The 15,275-nt window shown below is 43.0% G+C and overlaps 1 long non-coding RNA gene across 2 annotated transcripts; it reads left to right on the forward strand.

Moving 5' to 3' along the window:
- Nucleotides 1-782: 782 nt before the first annotated feature.
- LOC106738334 (uncharacterized) lies at nt 783-12,614 on the forward strand. Of its 2 annotated transcripts, XR_009460854.1 has the most exons (4): nt 783-937; nt 3,163-3,298; nt 4,547-12,178; nt 12,282-12,614. It is a non-coding gene; the product is annotated as an uncharacterized LOC106738334 (long non-coding RNA). The 2 variants fall into 2 exon arrangements; XR_001373364.3 differs by having other exon boundaries at nt 4,547-12,614.
- Nucleotides 12,615-15,275: the final 2,661 nt, after the last annotated feature.

Here is a 15,275-nt window from a genome sequence, read left to right on the forward strand (position 1 = left end):
TTATTCTTGCTTCTGTTTTTTCCTTCATCTTAAAACACAGTTTTTCTAGGCCAAAAGCATGTGTTTTTCCTTTCAACAGTGACAGTGCATAATGAAATGCTCTACTTGAAAGCTGCAAGTGCCAGCATTAAAAAAATCGGTTAAATATTTTTTACCCATACTTCACTGGGATTTCATCCTTGTAGCTGTGTTGGAAGACCTTATTTCTTGCTCCAGAAGGATTGCCTCTTGAAATGAGATAGTGATGGTGCCATATTTGGAGTCTCATAATTTAATGCTTATGTTTAACTCGAGCACTTCAAAATAAAGCTTAACGTAGAATTTAGCATTTTTACACATACTCAAAGATCTCTAGAAACAGCATGGATCTTTGGAGTCTGATTTTGTTCTAGATCTATGGGAATGAGCTTCTCTCAGGTGGGTGCCCTGGAATCCCCTTCATTTTCTTATTGATTGAAGTACTAGGGTCTAGGATTCGAAAGTGAGTGTTCTCCAAATTGTTGTTCATCAGCTAGACATCAGATTGATAGAGAAAGTGTCTGATGGGCAACTCTTTCCATTCACAGTTACACATACCCCTTCCCTTCTTTCTTCCCCCCTCCCCTCACTCCTTGGTGTGAACACATTACATTCCAGATATTTACATTAAAAAGGTTTATATTAAGACAATATATGGATTTTTAATGGTTTATAGTGTTCTTAGATGCTCTCTGCTTTAGAAGATTTAATTCCACATCAGTCTGCTTTCATTCTCCTTTTTATCTCCTCTCTCTTCTGCTTCTGTCTCCTGGAAACAGGTAAAAGACAACAACAGAAGGTATTTGTTGTTTGTTTTGCATCTTCAAAGATATGGCCATGACCAACACCCATGAGAATGGATGGATAAGACTCCTTTTGACTTCAGTGCCTATTATGGGAGTCGCATTTAGTCCAAAAGGTACCCAAATATTTTATTTCTTGCTGTGACATGTCACTGTGATGCACCAGTCTGTTTGCATTGGGTGTCATCTGGAGCTGCAACACTGACTCATTTAGTGGGAAAAAACCACAAGTTGATTCATAGGAACAGGTTTGTTTTTTTCTCAATTTGTCTTGACCTCCTGGAAAAGAAATGCAACAGTGGCATCCTGTGGCCTTTATAGCTAATGGCAGGTGTGTGTCTATGGGGTGGGCGGGGGGGGGCGGCGTGCTACAGTGCAAAGCTCATCTTTGTGTGTTGAATGCTTTATAATTTTACCTATTTCAGTTAACTTTTTTCATAACTCTTCTGCTCTTTCATGCACATTCAGCACTTGTGCTTTTAACTTGAATGCAAATCTGAGTGCTTCAGTCAGTCTTGTCACTTCTAGTATCAAGAATCATACCATATGTTTGTGGTTGTACTGTAGCTGTGCTGTCCATAGGGCTGAGTGCATACTAGATTTTTTTTTTCTGGTTTAGCAATTGAACCAAAACTCTACATTTAAAAATCAATGGTTTTTTCTCACTGAAACAAAAACTTGTGGGGAGGGATGTGGAATTTATTTCATATGACACCAACGGTTCCAATTAACCCTAAACAAAATAATTTATTTTGGGCATATGTAAGAAAAGCAAAGGAAATGAATGACAAGATTCATACACTGCTGGGAGACGAAGTGATATCATGGTAGCATTCCCTTTTTACCTGTTAGTTCTATTTTTAAGCCAGGCACAGATTGGAATTTAAGTCTTCTTCCTTGCAGATGGGTGTCTTCAACTTCAGCCTACAGTATAATCTGAAATGGGTCTTTCTCAACCTTTGAGCTGGGACTATTGCACTTTGCATAAACTATTTGAGAATGAAAACAGTTGTCCAGTCTCCTGATTAAAGCACTCACTTGGGAGGTTCTGCTTCAGTGCAACAATATCAGTGATAGATAGAGACAGAGCTGCTTGTTCCAGCATAAAGACTTGTGATAAGGGCACTCCCTGGGGATGTGGGAGAGAAGGATTTCCTCCAAGGTTGAAAAATGAAAGGGAGCTTGATTTGTCTCATATCATGGCTGTGAGTTCTCTCATCATGAAGCTATTAAAATTGTTTTCCAACCAAAAATATTCAGTGAGTTTCAGTGAATATACAGATAGTTTTGGATGATCAAAATGGAATTTTTCAGCAAATTTACTGTTCTCTGGTGGGAGGGAAGGAGAATTGCCCTCTAGCTGCCAATATTCCAACACTTCTAAAAAGCAAGCCACTCTGCAATTTTGAAAACTTTTTAATGTTGCTTACTGGAGCAAAAAGAGTAGGCCTGTGCCATGTTAATGTTGTTCAGCCTGCGTATTCAAGGGACAACACAGAAATACCATCACCTTAAGTATCACGCCTTTTCTTTTTCTGAATGCTGTGATTTATTCCAACAAGCAAGAGACTGGTACAGGCAATATCCTTAGAGACTGTACGTAGGAACAGGTTCCTGAATTGTCTTCTTCTGGGACAGAAGTTAGTTCTACCCTATATAAAGTCTTACTTTCCACTTGTGAGCTTGTCTTCAGACTTTCCTCTGGAAACAAATAATATTTGAATGTGGTATATGTTGTGTAGTCAACGTAAACCAGCTTGTTATTAATACTGATGTGTGTAGAAGCCATTTTTAAGATACAGCAGGTAAGAAAATAGCAATGTTAACTGCTATTCTCAATGTTAACGGCTAGTTCTCGTTCTTGTAATAGGCTGCTTGGGTTGTTTTTTGGCTTGCTCCAATGAACTTTGAAAGATCTTTGTGAGATGTACTCTACAAAAGCAAATGTGACATACTGGAAGTCATATCTAAGGCTTCAGTGAACATGACAGGGATGCAGTGAATGAAGCAGATCTATAGGAACCTTTATGTAATTGAGTAGCTTGGCATACAATGGTTGGATATATTTAAAGCCATAAGGTTCAGCTCAGCCACATGGTCCACCGTATACTTCTCACTCTAGATACTAAATAAAGCAGGACTTGCTAAAATAAATCATGGTCATGAATGATTACAAGCCAGTCTTTTCCCTCCCCCTCCAGTTCAACCATCTTGGGCTGCTTTGATCCAAAGATAGAAAAAAAAAACCCCAACTCCATTATGTTAAGTGTAATATTATTGAGAGGAAGGAGAAGGAAGAAAGAAAGAGAGAAGGTTTCAGGCACTGGTTCTTTCTATTCAGCAGGCACTCTGAAGACTTGTGAGGAAAACGCAGTGCAGGCACGTTGGCAATGGGATATCCTGTCAGTGAAGCTCACAGTGATCCTGCATCAGTCACCTGCAGGAGGGCAGGAGTTGATGACCGGCCTTTCAGTACAGTAATTTTATCCCATTTCTTTGGAAGAAGGGGAAGGCAAGATAAGGTCTTTCAAAGCCTAAGCTTTGCTTCTTGTCCCCTCTGTGTCTGACTTAAGGGGGCAAAAGGTTTTGTATCCTTCACCTGAACTCTCTGGTCCAGGGATTGCATCTTTTGGGGGTGGGGGAGAGAAATAAATGCCCTCGCCAAAACATAAAGCAGCTTTGACGATTTTCATTTCACTTTCACTTGGGCCTGGAAAGACGCTGCATTTAAGGTTCTCTATATGTTTCACATAACCTTCCCAAGGGGTGGAAAGCAGAGTGGTGTCCTTCTGCGTGTGCACTGCAAAACTTGCGGGCATCGAGTTTTCTGTTGTATAGCACAAGGGAGGGGGGAGGGTGGCACCAGAAATGATCTTGTTCAGAAAGATGTGAGCTTTTAGAGATGGCAGCCTACTTTGCCAGATGCTATGCTGTGCAGCAGAGAGTTGAAGGTCTTCCTTGGGCAAGTCTAAGGTGGGACGAGGTGGTGGGGGGCACAGAAAACAGGAGGTGTAACCTCCCCTAGCCTACTCGATAAAGATTCAGAAGTTTAGGAAATACTTGTGGAATAAATTGTTTTGACAGAGCGTGTGCTGAGGTCTCTCGCCCCTTCAGTCGTGGGGCGGCTCTTTGAACTAAGCCTCCTTGAAAACAAACACATGTTTAAAGCTCATTATAACTCCTGCAATGCTAAAGCAAGCTCCTTTTTGTCAGTTAAACTGACAGCACAGATAAGGAGAGCTGGTGCCAGTATCATCTGTTACACAACAAACCACTCTCGATGAAAGAAACAGCCCCCTGTCAAACGAATTTCCTTTACAACTGCCAAAAGGCCTATTTTTAGTTTCATCTGCCATCTTTTTTCCCTTAATCATCTGTTTCACTTTTCTCTGAGCTCTGAGTCCCCCTTCCTCCCTTGCGCTTGCCTTCCTTCCACTAGAGATACCTGGTGATAAACTGCTGCTTAACACGACCCGGCTGTTGTCAGTCCCCGAGCACATGCACATGCTGAGACTGAATTGCCATAGGAAGGCTGCCCACGGTCCAAGCACCCCTGCTCCCCCACACCTAGCTCAGTCCCTGCTTTAAGAAGGATGGGAGCCTTCCTTGTAGGAAAGGGAAGATGCACCCAAGGGGATGCACAGCGATTTATTTGGAAAGCTCAAATGCTAGGCTGAGTGTTGCATGGGGACTTTCGGCGCAGCTCCTTTTTTCTTTGGAAACAGATTTTCAACTGCAGTCGGACAACGATGGAGGCGCTTAATCCCAGTAACACGGCCGTACCCGACCGGGGCGTGCGTTCTGCGGAGTCCATTAGCGGCTGGGCTGAGGCTGGTTCCCACTCCGGCTTTTAGAGAAAAAGTCAAGTGCTTGGTGACGTGGTAGCGCGGGCTCAGTAGGTGGCTCTCCTCCCAGGCTGTGCCCAGCAACTGCCCAGTGCTAGGAGTCGCCCTGCTGCTCGAACAGCCATCTTTCAGATGAGGAGACATATAAAAATAAGGTCCTCACTTTCTTCAATCATTAAAGATCCCGTACCGCTTGTCACAGGAGGATCAGCCTGCTACAGGTTTGGAATATCCTGGAAATGATCATGGTAATCCCGTGCTTTGTCCAGCATCACATTCATTCAATACAGCCCATCATTCCCCAGGGCGATCTGTGTCGGGTATAACAGCTGTGGACAGTGTTACGGCCTTTATCACCATAGTCTGTACAATCAGGGTTTAAACTACAGGGGAGCTAGGAGGGAGGGGGCTGAGCCCCCCCATAAGAGACGAGAGCCCCTCTGTAAGATTTGAAAATCACAACCTGGGAGGGTCTCTGTTCGCACTGCTCCTTCACTTACGTGGACTTGTTAATCAATGAAATCAAAGATCAAGATTGTCTTGATTTCCACCCCCCCCAGTCCCCCAAGAGTCAAAGTGTCATTCAAACCCTGTGTACAATGCCCCTGTGCGGTACAGAAGTGATATTTCCCATGTGGGGACTAAGACACACAAGGACTCGAGTGATATTCACAAGTTTGTGGCAGAGTACAGAACTGAACCTCAGTTTCCTCTGTCCTAAATTAGCATTGTAACAACTGGTCTGTCTCTTACCATTTCACAGTATGAAATACTTTTTAGAGAGGCGATTTTTTTTTTTTTTTTTTTTTTTTTTAAAGCAAAGTTTCATCAACAGAAATGAGGTTTTGAGTCCTACAAAGAGGTTGTGGAAAACTTTTTTTTGTGGGGGTGAGGGGGGGAAAGGGTAGGGATGTTAATTTTTTTAAGCAAACACTATTAGTTGGGTTTAAAAACGAGTTGAACTTACTGTTTTCATGGTTGTCTTCTTTTTTTCCAGTGCCAGGAGCTGGGTGAGGTGAAAATGGAAAACAACCGAACATTTTTCATTTCACATTGTATAAAAATAATAGTCTAATGAAAATGTTGTGAAAGACTGGAGGAAAAATGTATCATTTTAACTGGCTCTGTTATTTACTATTGGAGCACTGAACCTGCGATATGAACTTTGTTGCTCTTTCCCTTTTCTTTCAATATTTTTTCCCCCTTAAACTGTCAGTTTTACTTTTTAGAAGTCTTCATGTCTCTCATCTTGGGGTCTGGTGATTTTTGTTTCTGTCATTTTTGAGCACTTGAACAACTTTTCAGGAAGTAGTAAAAGCAGAGCTAATGTCATATTTTGCAGCCGCTTGACAGTCAGCCAGGAGCTGACAATTTAGTGAGGGGTATCAACACCAGAAAAGAGACGCATGAACCTTATGCATAATAATATGCAGTCTATTCACAACAGAAGTGAAACATGATTAATGGTGGGAGTTGGAAGAATGCCTTTCATAGCGCTTGCAAAAATTGAAATGTTTTCTCGCTTAATGCATGTTCAGAACCTGGTTTTAACTGAAACGGAGAGTTTACCTTTCACTAAATTTCTCAGAAACTGAGAAACTTGAGCAAAAGGACCAGGGAGAAACAACCCCCTCCTTGTAAAATGAAGGTGAGAAGAAAGGCAGAGGAATGTCTCTTGAGGCAAATTTTCTTCCTGGACTGCAGGATGAGCCTTGCTGTTGCGGACACTGCCAGCCCAACAGGTGTCAGAAATGGGCAAGTGGTCATTAAGCCTATGAATCTTATTCCTGAGGCTGTGATAACAGCCATGGATTATTTAAACAAAGGGGTGGCAGGCAAGCATGAAAGGAAAATTAGTGGAGAGACTCTCTGCAGTAAACAATGGTGTCTCTCACCCGGCCATGGCCAAACTGCTTCACAACCTAGAAAAGTGGGTCAGAGCCACCCCTACCCCCCAACCCTGTCAAAGTGATTTGAGCTGCTATTGTAAACTTCACAATGGGAAACTTTGGCTCCCACATTCACTAAGCAAAACTGATTTGTTTTTTACCATTTGGGACAAAGCTGCCGGATAATTTTTCACGCAAGCACAATGCAGCCGTTCAGCTGGTTGTGGAGAGCTGATGGCATTGTGAATAGCTTTTTCTTTTAATCAGACACCATTGCTTTCATTCGTTGTTTGATGCTTTAAATCTAATGTATACATTTGCGAGATCTGCATACAATGTCCAGAAACCTGTTCGTTTGTTTTATTAGCCCGCAGATAGGCGTAGGTCCCAGCCATCTAAAGTTTGAGAGTGTTTTAAATTCTTCAATCTGTTGCTTGAAATAATTCTGGGCTTGTTGGCTTATACCGTTCTGGGGAAATTAAAGTAAATATATTATTTAGAAAAATACTTTCATGCAGGGTGAATGGGTCCATATACAATCCCTCTGTCCTCTGTTTCTTACTATTTTTAAATAATTTTTCAGCTCTTTTTCGGTCTACAGCCATCCCATGTGCAGGCTTAAACTCCCTGCATGTTCTCAATGCATTTTTACCCTGGTTTCTCTCACTGAGCTTAGTGGCACCCCCTTCTTCTGTAGAAAGGGAAACCAGGCTGCTCTTTCTACCAGTATCATGACCATCCACCACTGCTTGTCAGCCAGGAGAGAACCTGGGACTTCAGCTAATAGAAATCATTGCATTTAGCCAGTAGTGGTAAGAAGCCCTTATTCAAACTAAGTTACTTATGTCACTTCCTAGATGAAATAAGACTCCAGGGTATGAACCTGTTTCCACCACTGGACTCATTTTACTATGCACTCAGGGCATGCCTTTTTCTAAAAAAAAAAAAAGCACATGCTCCGTCATGTCTTCATTCTTTACATAAGGTTTTGTTGGGTTTTTTTGCCCCTTGTAAGTTGTCTGACTTGATGAGCCGTGCTCACAGGAGCTCTCTGAATGAACCCATTCAGCCATGGAGGCAGGACAGCTGTGCTGGACAATGCTGTTAAGTTGTACTGCAACTGCTCTTTGCCTCATGTAGGCAAGTTAAGGACCGAGTTTAGCATTAGGGTTAAAGCAGGGTAAAAATTTCCCTAATTTCCCTTTAGGTCGAGGTTGCCAACCTTTGGAAGGCATGCCACAAATTAGCCCTGGAAATCCCCTTCCTCTGCCTGATCTACTGCTCTGCTTTCAGCTCTCTATTCTCTGCCCTCCCCTGCCTGATCTCTTGCTCTGCTTTCTGCCCTATCTGCTGCTATGCAGCCTGGCCCCTTCCTGATTTGCCATGTACCACATACACTTGGGGCACTTATGCCACAGGTTGGCCACCCCTGGCTTAGGCAACTGTCTGGGTGCTGTTGAAGATGCCTCAGTTGCTTTAAATGTCAGCAATACAATCCACTTTTACCAGTTTATGCCTGACTCGTAAATACCCTTTTGAAGAGCACAGCTCATGAATCCTAGTCACTCTCTGGCTAAGTTCACTCAGTAAATAGTGCTGGAGTTAAAAGGAAATCAAGGTCTCTTTCAGTTTCCTGCTGTAACTTTATGGACACTGTATTGGTTCCTTAGATCTTGCTGCTATCTGAACCTTTTAACAACGGAAACCTGATTTGGAGAAACTTAGCCAGAGAAACCATTTGGATGTTTGACAGCAGAATGACTGCTTGGCTTTTTGTTGGATCTTGTTGCTTCCAGTGCTGCCTCTGGCAAGTATGCTATCTGTACTAATCAAATCAGTGTGCACAGCACATAATTTTGACAGGACAAATATTTCTTAATAATTTGGTAGGAGCATGCACACAAGAGAACTAGATTTATAATTAGACCTAGTCACAAAAGCTGGAAGCGTGTTTAGGTTCATTGGAGTCTGGTGGCCAACTCAGCTAATTGGATGAAAATCCTCCTTTTTTCAGTTTGTACGATGTCTGTTTTTTCCCAAACTCATTAAATGCAGCTGTACTTTGAAGTTTGTAACAACAGTCTCAGTGAAGGCTAGTCTCAAGTTAATAGCTGTTCTGTTCTTGCTCTCTCCATCTCAGACCATTTTGCTGGTGGCTAAAACATGCCCAAATTTTCTCTCCCTGTGGTTCCTTCCCTCATTTTGACTTGGAATTGTCTTGCTAATCATTACACCTATAAATGACACTGGGGACTTGGAGGCTGTCAAAAGCCGAATCTTTACAGGGAATTTTTGTAGAAGAGAAATCTTATCTTTTCTGACACACCTGGTGCTGGTTTATATTTTATATCTGAAATAAACCACACAACTCTCAACATCCTTTCCTAGATGGGACTGTAATTTTGGATTCTGTGATTGCCTCACAGTTAAGGTTGTGTTACGTATATTAGGTTTTTGCATTTTAGCCCAAACTGCAAAACCTTTTTTGTAGGAAAAATGAATATTTTAATCAAAATGCTGCATTTTTGCTTTTAGAAAGTTTCTGAATTTTTCTCAAGGTTTCTTCTGTAGTTTCAGACCCTCTTAGAAAAATGTTTTAAAAACTAAACAACATTCCTCCTTCCCTTTTCTGAAACTTGGGTTGTTTTGTTGCTCTGTTTCCTGCAAAGATTCCCTCATAGTCACTGTACAGTCAATATGTAGTGGCAACCAAAAAAGTCAGTAAAATGTAGGGCATCCTCAAGAAAGGAATTGAAAACAAAACTAAGAACAACCACGATATGAATCCATGGGACATCCATATCTTGCAAGCTGTGGGCAGTTTTGGTCTCCGCATCTGAAAAAGGATGTAGTCGAATTGGAAAAAGCAGAGAGAAGGGCAATCAAAAAGAGCAGTATGCCATACCAGGAGAGACTAGGGCTCCTCAGTTTAGAAAGGAGAAGGCTGAAGGGAGGCACAGAGGCTTATTGTAGTACTAGGGAAGAATATAAGAGCATCGAATGAGCATGCAAGGAGAAATTAGGATGTCCAAGACATTATATAATGTGCAGCTTGAAAGGGGCATGAAAGGCAATACAAAGGGATTCTGCAAGTATGTCCGAAGTAGAGGAAGACCAGTGAAACCATTGGTTCCTCGTGGAATGCAATCTAGTTATGGATGATGCAGGGAAGGCTGACATGTTTAATTAATTTTATTTTAGTCTTCACAAATAGGGGCAGCTGTCAGATGATGAGTGCAGTTGTCAGCCAAGAAAGGGAAGGAGACAAACAGCCTATAGTAGTAGAAGAACAGATTAGGTACTACTTGGAGAAGTTAGATGCATTCAAGGCAGCAGAACTGGGTAGGATGGACCCTATGTACAAAATTGCTTAAGGTAATTTCAAAGCCATTGGCTATCTTCTTTGAGAACTTGTGGAGGCTGGGGATGTCCCAGATTATTGGAAAAAACACAAATATAGTGCCAATCTTTATGAAAGAGAAGGAGGATTACACGCAAATCAGCCTCACCTCGATACCTGGAAAGATCATAAAGTCTACTGTATAACACCTAGAAGAGATGGGGATCAGGAACAGCTGGCATGGATTCACCAAGAGCAAGACATGCTTGACCAACCTGATGATAAAGTGAGAGGCTCTGTGGATGGGGGGAGAGCAGTGATACCTTTAGCAAGGTTTTTGACAGCATCTCCCACAACAGTCTCATTATCAAGCTAAAGAACTACATACTAGATCAGTGGTTTTCAACTTTTTTTCATTTGCCCACATGGCTGAATGAGGAAGTGAGATGCATGTGACTCTCACTCCAGCTGGTCTGGGGTGGGCGCCACGTGGGTACTGGACTGGTTGGAGCAGATGCTGGATCTGGTATGTGGCATGCACAAAGTCTGTCCTCCCCTTCCACATGCTAGATCCAGTGCCCCCCTCTGGCTGGTCCGGGACCTGTGCTACATATGACACCCATCCCAGACTGACTGGAGAGGGTGCCACATGATGCCTGTATTAGACACCAGCCAGAGAAGCTGCTGCATGCAGCTTAGTCCCAGACTGGCTGGACCAGGTGCTGGATCCAGTATGCTGGGGGTGGGGGAGGTGTTGGTCCTGGACAGCAGGGCCTTGAATATCTCCCCCTGGGCCAGATCCAGCCCTTGAAGCCACATCATTGATACCCACACTATATTTCTGCAGGAAAATAAATAACTAAAGAACATTTTTCAATTAATGCACTAATATTGCTACCATTGGCATACTTTTAAATAATAGAAGTGGCTAACAGTACAGTATATTGCAAAAGGCAGATTGTTCCAGTATTAATACACAACTAAAATACTTTTTTTTCAATTACACTATTTAAAAAGATGCTTTCATTTGATTTATACTTAAAGCATATTCCTGAGTTATGAACAATGGTAAAATATTCTTATAGTAGATGTTAATAACTTATGTATGAGTACAAAAGCCAATTCAGATAGGAAAACTGCAGTACTTACTGTGAAAAATTAGCTTGTGAAATCTGCAGACGCTTCAAACTTTTTACAGAACAGGCTCATAGAGCAAGTGTATGTGAATATCCCATGGTGGACTTGAACTCATAAGACATGAAGGTATTTTTTTTTCATAAGGACCTCTCTATCTCAGAGGCTGTTTCATCCAACAGTTGCCCTTCTGTACTCTGAGAATTAGTATAACTACTGCAGCTTGACTTGGTAGCACAATAAGCACTTAGTTGGGCAAGGTTCTGAAAACCCACAATTTCTATTGGGTTTCACAGGAGTTGAAGGTGTCCAGTACTTTTTGGGATCCAGCCCATATGTGAGGAGACAGCAGGGGCAAAAAGTAATGCCTGCATCATATTCTTCTTGGTCCTCTGGTCCTCTCCTAACTTCACTAACATGCAGATGCCAGATGTGTGTGCGCCTGTCAGATTATAGAAACAGACATTTTAGAGGTGAGTTCATATGGCAGATTGATTATGGTTCTTCCTAACAATGGGTTTGACACTTGATTGCAAAGGTGAGCATAACACAAAAGTGAGCAATGAATTAACCTAGGTGGAAAAATTAAAGTGGTACATCTGTCACTCTCTATGCAGCACTCTCTCCCTCCAGATTTTCAAGAGCTCACCACTTGCGTAGGCAAAGTGACGTTTTGTCAAGGGTGCTGAGCATTTCTGGAAAAAAAACAAGCTGTCTGAGGTCTTTTGACACTTATTTTTACAGGTGGGAAAACGTATTAGGAAGCCTCTTCTCACTCATGAATGTATTTCTTATGACTGGCATTTGCCATCCTGTGCCTTCTAAATATACAAAGATAGGAAATGCTTTATCTATTAAAAGAGTTCACATATATTTTCTCTTTGTGCATGTATGCTCTCTCTCTCTCTCTCTAGATATATAGGCAGTACCAGTGGTGTTTGCTTTTTCTGGTCTATTTTTGCTATGTTTTGACAGGATTTGTGTCATGAATGTGTGTCTGTCCCAGTCCCAATTGGTGAATCATGCTGTTTAATTGGATTAGTCAATGAGACAAAAAAATGTCTTCTGGAAATAAAAACAAGTGTGGCTTTGAGCTTGTGGACTGTGTTTGTTGGGAGCAGCCTCAGTCGCCAATGATTAAGAAAAATGGTGAGTTATTTTACTCCCATTTGAATGAATGGTCACAGTTATTGAAAGCAGTGATGACAGGAGAAAAATGCTTGCTTTCTAATAGTTTTGTTTGTTTATAAAGGGGAAATAACTCGCACAGTAAGCACACAAGACACGGAAATGAAGCAATGTTGACAACTATTGATTGATTGAAGTCTGTCATACATCTCCTGGCCATGAATGTGTCTTTATAAGCAAACTTTGGCATCATAGATATGTGGGCAATAGCCAGCTGTGGCAATGGAAAAGCCTGACCTGGCAATGGACTGCTGTAAAGTTTAAAATGAGATGTTAGATAATTCTGTTTTTATGGCTGCTCCTGTTCCCCAAAAGTGCTATTTCTGTTAATTCTCCTCTTCCCAAACCAAGAGTCAAGGTGGCTGACAATAATAAAGAAATGTATTTATTTAGTGTATGTGGTTTCAGCATATTGTTTCAGCCATCATAAGGCAATGCCATCACCAATGTGAAGAGCTTGAAGGCCACCAGGTAGCATCGTAAGTGGACACAAGTCAATGATGTGGGACATGGTTTGAAATTGTCCACAAGGGCATTTGTTGTCATTGCAAAGGCCCCATTGGTACAGGTCTAAGGCACAGTGACCATGTCCGGTCCAAAAACAGTTGAGAAGTGCCCAATAACAGCAAGGCCAGTTAAATCCTGGTTGACTGACCGTAGGGTCAGAGATGATGTGGTGATTGATCGGTGCTTGTGCTGACCATTCTTTGTGCCATCGAGCAAGTAAGGAAAAGTCAGAGGGTTTTGAAAGGGTGAACATACTAGACATCTTGAGGGGAGCCAAGCTATTGGTAGGTGGAATATGTCCCAATGCACTGACAGCGTAGGATTATCACGGAGTCTGGTTTGTAAATTTACTTTAGCATTTGTGCGGTGGAGATGCGGAGGAGCAATGTTACTGAGGACTGGTAGCCATGGGAGTGGAGTGTGGGGTGCAGTGTGTTTGACACAAGATGCATCGCAGCATGCAGTTGGGTCTCCATTAGTTTGCTGCACGATGAACAAGCCAGCAGAGGGTCACAGTATTCTACAGCTGAATAACAGTGTGAGGGCAGAGGAACGTAGTGTGGAGTCATTGGCAGCCCAAGTGGAGCCTGAAAGTTTGGTGCCAAATAGGTTATTCCTTGTTTTGATTTTTAAAGCAGTTTTCTGGAGATGTAATTTAGAAGTAGGGCCCTACTGGACTCGTGGCAGAAGTGGGCAGTGCTGCAGCTCCTTCAATCATGCAGGTTCCCCCATGTACCCCCCCTCCCCCCCCCCACTGCTGACTGGTTGAGGGGCCCCGCTTGCAGCTTGCTCCTGATCGGCAAGAAAGCAAAAACCATGGTTTTAAACTTGGAGCCATTTTTGTCTCCCTGCTGCTGACTAGTTGAGGGACCCCGGCAGCTCTGTTGCTTGCTGCTGCTCAGCAGGGAGGCAAAAATGGTGCCAAGTTTAAAACCAGGGTGTTTTGCTTCCCTGCTGATCAGGAGCGAGCCGCAAGTGGGGGCCCCTCCACCAACCAGTGGTGGGGGAGTGTGCAGGGGAAACTTCAAGATGAATGGAGTTGCAGGGCAGCTCGCTTCTGCTGTGAATCTGGTATGGCCCTATTTATATGTTAAAGTCTGGTCAAGGATGCCTCCAAGATAAACTGGGTGGGTTTGAATTGGAGAGGCTTTGGTACACCTTGCAGGGGAGGGAGTTCCAAACCCGGGGTTGACTACTGGGAACCACCTCCCATGGGATTTTGCCGGGCAAACGTGGCACACTGCTGGTACTTGCCCAAGGTTGCTTTCGGCTGACCTCAGGAATTGGGATGGGGCATCTCCCTCTGGCTATGTGGGGCCCAGACTGTTTAGGGCCTTATGAAACCATCACCGTAAGAAGCCATTCAATGTCTAAAGGGAATTAAGACTACAACATCTTAACTTCTTTCTCGGTCCTTCCCCTCCCCTTCTACTGTTGTTCATGAGATTTTTAAACAGAGCAGTTCAATAAATATTTAGGAAAGCACGAGGTGGAATATCATCTGGGAACCAAGCAGGCAAGAAAACAGCACCTAGGTAAGTATCTAGGTAGGTTTGTGTATAGCAAACCCCCCACTTCTCAGTCCCCTTTCCCTTCATGGTATATACATCATACATGCTCCTTTCCACTACTTTACATATATTTCTCATGGTATTTAGTGCTAGTCCCATGGAGGCAAGGTACTTTTGGAAGTAAGGAGAAAAGGAGCGTGCTATGTTGTTATCAGGAGGGTGATTTGAGAACAGGGCTGTCCAGCTGTCAGCCTATGGGCCACATGTGATCTCTAAGGGAATTGCTCCTACCCAGCTGTCACCCTCCCCCCCCCCCACACACACACACTTTGCTGCGGCTGCAAGAGCAGCCAAAGTCTTTAGGCTCCCTTTCCCTCCTCCAGCTTTCACTGGAGGGTGAGCCTGGGGCCACACGGCCTTGTGGGGGGAGTGGGGTGGCCACAGGCAGGTGGTGCAGCAGTGAAGGGGACAGGGCTTGTATGGGTGTAATGCAGAGGTGAGGGGGGCATCTGCGCGGGGGGGAGGGGGCGTTCAGCCCTCAGCCGCTTACACGTTGGACGGCCCTGTTCTAGAGAGCAGCTCAGCAGTAGTAATTCTGGTTGTGGAGAAGCAGTTAAATTGAGACGCATTGTTTTCTCTTGCTGTTGAAAACCTGTAGGTAGATATTTAAGCTGCAAAGTTTGCAATATGTTTTGAAAAGCAAAAACAGATTTTTTGGAAGCACAAATACTTCCCACATCTTCTCTGCAATGGCCCACACACTTTTAGTTTCTCGTTCAAATTTCCTAATTTTTCTTTGCGGTTTATTAGCTGGTCTTTCTTATTTTGCCTGCCTTGAGACCTCAACTCAGAATTGTGACTCAGATATAATTGGTACTTGGGCTGCCTATTTATAGTTAAAGATTGGTTTAAATTGGCGAGGTTAAAAACATAACACGCAATTTTAAGCAGTGAAGAGTAGATGGGTTTGGTGCAGAAATGTGGAAGATATTTTTTTCAGGGGTGAGGAGGAGATAAAGGTAACAGTGTTTGAATCTCTT

This window comes from Alligator mississippiensis, chromosome 3 (assembly GCF_030867095.1).
Source record: "Alligator mississippiensis isolate rAllMis1 chromosome 3, rAllMis1, whole genome shotgun sequence".
Lineage (NCBI taxonomy): Eukaryota > Metazoa > Chordata > Crocodylia > Alligatoridae > Alligator > Alligator mississippiensis.